Here is a 6698-nt window from a genome sequence, read left to right on the forward strand (position 1 = left end):
GGCTCTGCTGTCATGGTGAGGATGCTCGCTTTCATTTTTAAATTCGCTGTGGCTACTTCTATGCCACATTCTCCCTGCATGTTCTGTGACCTTCTCCCATTCCTCCCTCTTCTTCCAATGGACATCAAACTCTTTAATCTAGACCAGCAGAAGAGATTCAGGGAAAATAAAAATGAAACCCACCCCCCCAAAACTGGCTTAGTGAAATTTAATTTCCAAAATATAATTTCTTTTTTGTTCCCTCTGTCATTTTCCAAATGCCATGGTATTTTGTAGTGTCAGTGACAGAATAGATGGAAGAGCCCCTTGGATGTGGTCATTTAGTCGCCTTTGAGCATGTTTCCTATAGCTCCAGACCTCATTGGCTAAGACATGGACTCTACCTACATGTTCGCAGAAGGCCTTGTAGCCAAATATCATACATAGACTCAGTCCACAGACCACTCTTCCAGCCCCAGTTTATGGGCCCAGCCCATTTAATATAGAAATATCTGCCCAAAATTTGTGCTTTTGAGTATGCCAGGGTAGAACTTTGATATATGTTGAAGGTTTCACATTCACCGTCTTCATTTCTGATGTCTCTTTGCTACATCCAAGCAAGAACATTCCAAAAGTGTCCTCTTTGGATATGTTTTTTTTTTTTTTTTTTTTTAAAAACAAAATAACAAGGTTTTGCTTATTCTGGGTCAAGCCTTCAGTGAATAAGCAGCCCTAGAAGTGGCCTGTGCCCTGTAACTTGGGAAATCTCTGTGGTCTTTACAAATAAATGTGGACTGTGGGTGTTCTAAAAGCATGGCTCTATAAGAATCTGTTATCACAGATATGGGTCTGGCAGAGGAGTTCTTGTTTTACTTTGGGATGGAAACACAAATCTGTCAAGCTGTTTCCCCCATCCCTGGCACCTGCAGTTTCAGAGCTAGGAAGAAAAGGGTCAGATATGCCTTTTGACAAATTGCATCATGGTTCAAATCCGAAATGGCTGCCCTCCTAGGTTTGGAGGAAAAACGTGGAGTTAGAACAGGCCACTGTGGAGCTCCTGGGGGCAGAGTAAATCACAGAATGAAACAGGCAATTAGGCTCCATCTGAATGCAGGTTTTTGTTTTTGTTTGGTTTTGTTGTTGTTGTTGTTTGGTCCCTCCTCTGGGAACTTTCCTTATCACTTGGCCTTCTGGGCTCTCTTCCCTTCTGTGTCTACTCACACTGATCTTTCTGATGCTTCCCCCAAACCCAGCCTTTCCTTCTAGCTGTGGAATTAAAGGACTATGGAACTGTGTTCTAATCTCTTCCCTGCTTGTCAGGAGCCACATCTCATTTTCTGAGTCATCTTAAAAGTGCTTTCCAAATCCAGGTGTTCTCTGCACAGGGTTGCCCACTCTGTCCTGGAAGGTGTAACCTCTGCCCTCAGTACACTACCATTTGGGATCCAGAAGGACTGAACTTTGAGCACATGCAGTGGCTTCAACCACCCGCTCTATGGAGGACTTGGGCCTTGCCTTCACTCTAAGTGTTCTTTGATTTCCTGCAGAGTAGGCCATCACATTTCTCTCTTCCCTGTTCCTCTGTCATCCACCTTGGGTCTCGGTCCATCATGGTGATCAATAACTGACATCTGGGTGATGGATGGCATCTTTCTTTCCCTCCATAAACTAAAACCCAACTGACACTAGTTTGTTTATATCTGAATCACCCTCATCATTCAAAGACTGATTGGACAAAGCCAAATTGGAACGTGACCCAGCTAATTCTTTTTCTTCCAGTTCAGCTTGTACTTACTGCCTCGCTCCCTCCCTGGCAGGGTCTCCATGGCTGAGAGGCTGCTGGGTCATCTTGCTCATAGACAGTAAGGGAAACTAATGAAAAGATTGTAGCTGTGCCTCAGAAATATAACAATATACCATCTTTCTTCAGTGGGTCCAGGGCAAATGATGGTCCTTTTAGAAAATAAGGAGTTGGGAATTTTTCCATAGCGTTAAAAAAAATTTACAGCCCATCTCTTCTGTTATAAGATCAATAATGACAGTGACAATGGTGGTGGTAGTGGGCGTGCTGGTGAGTGAGTAGTCAGAACTGGATGGACCTGTTCTCTCTTTCATGATGGAGTATCGACACATGGAATTTTAGTCTCTTGTTTTCTCATTGTCTCAAACGTGTCATCCTGATCTGCGCGGCTGGTTAGCCATGGTTGTGTTGTGATAACTTCTCTGTTGCTGTGGTAACCTGTTGAAATGCCATCTAACTATGATAGGACAGTTTTTTTTTTCTCCCCATGTTGGGGGCTAGCCTACATGCTGTCTGGAGTCAGGCCAGCTGCCAAGTCCCTGCTTCACTATCATCTGGCCAGGGAATGGGAATCATTTATGTGTCCTGTGCTGAAAGATGCTCATGATTGGCTGAAGAAAAACTTACTGTGAGATTTATACAACATCAAGCAGCCAGATTCATCTGTGAGTCCCCCCTGCCCCCACCTTCACTAAAGGGATGGAAATGACTCATTGCTTTAGCACCTGAGAGATACAGACAAAGCTTCAGTGATCTCCCCTGGGGAAATCTCATCTATACCCATGCCTAAAAAATGTTTTGCCTCATCCTGACCCTCTCATCCAACCCCCATCCAAGTTCCCTCTTCAGGAAGGCTTCCTCTTCGTGCTCCTGTCTCTTGCATGCAGCCACCTGCTTGGCGTCTTCACATGTTTGCTGCACCAGATCTTAAAATGCCATCTCTGTTAACAGAGCTCTGGATGTCCCCTCAAATCACTGACCCCCAAGGGTAGCACTCCCATAGGCCAGAATCTAGAAGCTTCCTGTGGCTCTTCCCTCCTGTTTCTGCCCCATTTCCTTTGGACCATTCATTAGCCAGAACTTTGGCTAATATTTTTCTTTTGTTTATTTTATTTTATTGAGAGAGTCTCATGTATCCCAGTGTGGTCTCAAACTTCCTATAGTAGCTGAAGGACCCCCCACCCCCAGTCTACCTGTATGCATGCATGCATGCATGCATGAGCATGTGCACACACACACACACACACACACACACACCCCTCCCAGGTGCTGAGATTACAGGTGTTTGCCAACATACCTGGCAATCTTGTTGATTCTGCTTCCAGATTCTACTCTCTGGTTCATTCTCTATATGGAAGTCTTCTTGGAAGTTGGACCAGAACCTCACCTTGCCTAAACTCATCATTGGATTCCTGTTACACTTAGAATACTATCTGAATTCTGTGTAGAGGTCTGCAAGGCTCCTGAGCATCTCTGGGACTCTGTGCTTCCATCCTCTTACTCTCCCTCCTCAGTAGCTCTTCCTCGTTCTTGGCTGCACTATCCCACCTCTCTCTCACCCCCTTTACTATGCTGGAAATGGATTCCAGGGCCTCATGCCTGCTAGGCAAACAGCCTTAGCCCTGAACTATATTCTCAATGGGAGAATTCTAATGGCTTCCATCTGTTTGAAATGCATTTGCTTTCTTGTGGCCTTCTCTGCAGTGAGCATCATCTTTCCCCTGGCAATATATTCTTCATATGTCCGGCCTGGCCACTCCCTGGGAGTTTCCTCTCTGCCCACTGTGATAGACCAGGCATAGATTCCTTGTGTATTACTCACAGTGCTCCACATTGTTGAATGACGCTTGTCCATTTCCCCATGGCCTGGCTCCCTGCCTGGCCCATGAGATTCACGAGAGCAATATTGTATGTATCTCCTTCATCGTGCCAAAAACAGTGTCATGAATTTTGAGCCCATAAATTGAAACAAGCAGGTGCTGGTGACATTTGGGAAGAAGTGCTAAGATTGAGGGAAAACACAAGACAGACTTCCTGGCCTAATTCTAGACGTGGCCGCAGCCCCACAGGTGACAATGGGCAAGTTTGTCACTTAAAATTTATTATACTCATTCTGTTTTTGTCTCAGCTGTTTAAAGAAAAACATGGACTCAATTGTTATGAAAAAAATTATCACAAAGTTTTCTGTTAGGAATAGATGTTATCTGAAAATACTTAACATCCTACAGTATACAGAGAAGTCCAAAATTAAATACAAATGTCCTGCAATATTCTTATATTTTACCATATCCTGACCATTTTTCATGATAGACTGTCTATTTTTTTCTTGGAGGGAGAAAAGAAAGCATGTGTTCTTAATATCATAAAAATACTCATTTGATTATTCATCATTTATGTATATTCATTTGGCTCATAATAGCCCAAAGTAGAAATAACCCAATTATATATCAACTGAGGAATACATGAATAGTATGTATATAGCAACAATAGAGTATCGTTTAGCAATAAAAAAATGAAGTGTTGATTGATACATATGGCAACATCGATGGACCCTGAAACATACCTGGAACAAAGCCAGCCATGTAGGAGTCCGGCTTTGCTTCAGAGTCAGAAGTAGATAGAAAGTAGACTACTCGTAGCCTTGGGCTGTGGAGTTTAGAGGGAATTTGGAGTGACAGCTAATGGATGTGGCATTTCTATTTGGGGTAATGAAAATGTTCTAAAGTGGATGGGGGTGATAGACGTTCAACTTTTTGCATATACTAAAAAGTACAGAATTATATTTTCAGTGGGTGAATTCTAATGGTATGTGAATTATATTGCAATAAAGCTGTTCGAATTAATTAATTTATTGAATTAATGTGAGAGCAGCCTGGCTCTCTGATGACAGCATGACTGAGCAGGGAGTGAGTGGGGCTTTGTGTCAAATGCCAGCTTTGATTAGATGTGGCTAATTGATCTCCCCTTCCTCCTTCCCTCTCTCCTCCCTTCCATCTTACATTTAAATCTTTGGGAACCTTGACCCAGAGATGAGTCAGGTGGGGTGGGGTGGGATGGTTATCTTTTAAGAGCTGAGGTGTGACCAGCAGAGTTGCAAAATGTTGCATAAGGGATAGAGACAGGATTCGGCTCAGTGGGCATTCTGGAGGCTCAGCAAGAGGAGAATGTGGGTTTAGAAACATCTTAAGTCACAGCAAATATGCTAAAAGGATTCTTAGGTGACTTCAGCAGATACCCACTCTTTGGATGAATGAGGTTAGAGACAAAAGGGCCTCTCTAGTGCTGAGGTGGGGCACACAGCAATGATGTACAGGTGCCAGAAATCTGGGATATGGGTGGGGCCTTTTCAAGGAGAGCATCCTAGGAAGTTAATGCTGGATAAAGTAAGCAAACAAGCAAGCAAGCAACCAACCAAACAAACAAACAAAACAAGCCAGCAGACTAGATAGTTGGCTTGGTGAGGTAGCTCAGATGTTTTTGTTTGGTGGGCAGCTCAGTCTGAGGCTGGCTGGGCAGTTTTCCTTATTCCTGACTTGCCTAATCAGGGTAGAATAGAGTGGATCCCTCTCCTAGGTCGGGGAATCTAGCTGAAGACGTCTGTTTTGTGGCAAATGTTTGTCTCTCTCGAGCCAGGGGTTTGCAGTAGCTTTTAGCAGACTATGCGGTCCAGGCAGTAGAGCTACGGCAGACTCTGTGAGAGACATTCACCGCTAGAGGGAGCACTGTGACGTTCTACATCACCCGCACAGGACTCTCAGGGCTGCGAAGCCAAGCCTACTGGCCAAAGCCAGGGCTTTGGCAGCGGGGGAGGGGATATTCTTAAGAAACTCATTTTCTTTACCTTTGCACTTTCCATTTAAAGATTTCTCAGAAGAAACTGGACCCGAAAATCCTTAGTTTTTGGCAGGGTTCTCAGAGCGTCTCCCTGCCCCACACCCCCCATTTTGTGGGCCTTGGGTATATCCCATATTGCTGAGGCCTGCATAACCCTGGAGTGGTTAATAGGAAGAGGGGAAATAGAGAAGTAAGGTGAGGCCAGACTGGTAGATGTCCTGCCACTGTGAGAGAACTGGAAAGAACTTGGAGAACAGGCTGAAGAAACTAAAAGGGGAGAGGAGTGTGGAAATAGGGGGTAACAGTGGCTTTTAGCAGGCTGCATGGTCCAGGCTGTAGAGCTATGGCAGATTCTGTGGTGGCTGTGGGACCCACAGCTTGTCACTCACAGCTTGTCAGGATGCTCTGCTTTGGCTTTTTAACACTAGGTAAGGGGCACATGGGATAGCTAGTTCATGCTCCTGATTTATTTATTTTTTATTTTTTGGCATGATAACATTTCCTCCCTCCTCTTACTCCCCCCCCTTCAGTTGAGCTAGCCTTCCATGGTGGTGGACCCTTCTGGAAGCATGGCTAAGACTGGAAGTGTTAGGTGTTCAGAGCAAAAGCCTTCATGCTTAGCTCCCACCTAGATGGCTACTATGTTCTGAACCACATCCTAGCTCTCATATGGCCCAAGTCATACTCCAACAGTAGGAGAGACTCAAAGCCCATCCTCTTCTGCACTGGCTCTTGAGTCTAGGAGGTAGATTCTCTTAGCAGCCACTGAACACAGGCAGCAGGTGTATGAGGGGTAGATGCTGGCTGTGTGCCCACCCATAGCTCTCTGCAGAAGCTTCAGGAAGATGGTACCCCATCTGCAGCAGAGCAGGTCAGAATGGGCCTGCTGAGGCTCCTGTCACTGCTGTTGTGAATGTTGGTGATTGCCATGGTTACCTGGAGGCTGGGGAGCTCTGACAGTTGGAGACCAAGCAGGAGAAGATGGCCTGGAAACCTCACTGGACTAGGAGAGAGATCCTGGACTCGAGGAGATGTTTTGCAAGGGTTCAGATGCTTCACAAGTCAGAGGTCCTTTTTTTTTTTT

The 6698-nt window shown here is 45.0% G+C and overlaps 1 long non-coding RNA gene across 3 annotated transcripts in view; it reads left to right on the forward strand.

Moving 5' to 3' along the window:
* Positions 1–6698, forward strand: part of LOC116080855 — a 248231-nt gene that overhangs the window by 28206 nt on the left and 213327 nt on the right. The window contains exon 1 of one of the 3 annotated variants that reach the window (XR_004114640.1): positions 6586–6682. The exons of the other annotated variants lie outside the window; for them this stretch is intronic. This is a non-coding gene — a long non-coding RNA (uncharacterized LOC116080855). Of the gene's footprint in view, positions 1–6585; positions 6683–6698 lie in introns of those variants that run through there. 3 annotated transcript variants of the gene reach the window in all.

This window comes from Mastomys coucha, unplaced genomic scaffold (assembly GCF_008632895.1).
Source record: "Mastomys coucha isolate ucsf_1 unplaced genomic scaffold, UCSF_Mcou_1 pScaffold6, whole genome shotgun sequence".
NCBI lineage: Eukaryota > Metazoa > Chordata > Mammalia > Rodentia > Muridae > Mastomys > Mastomys coucha.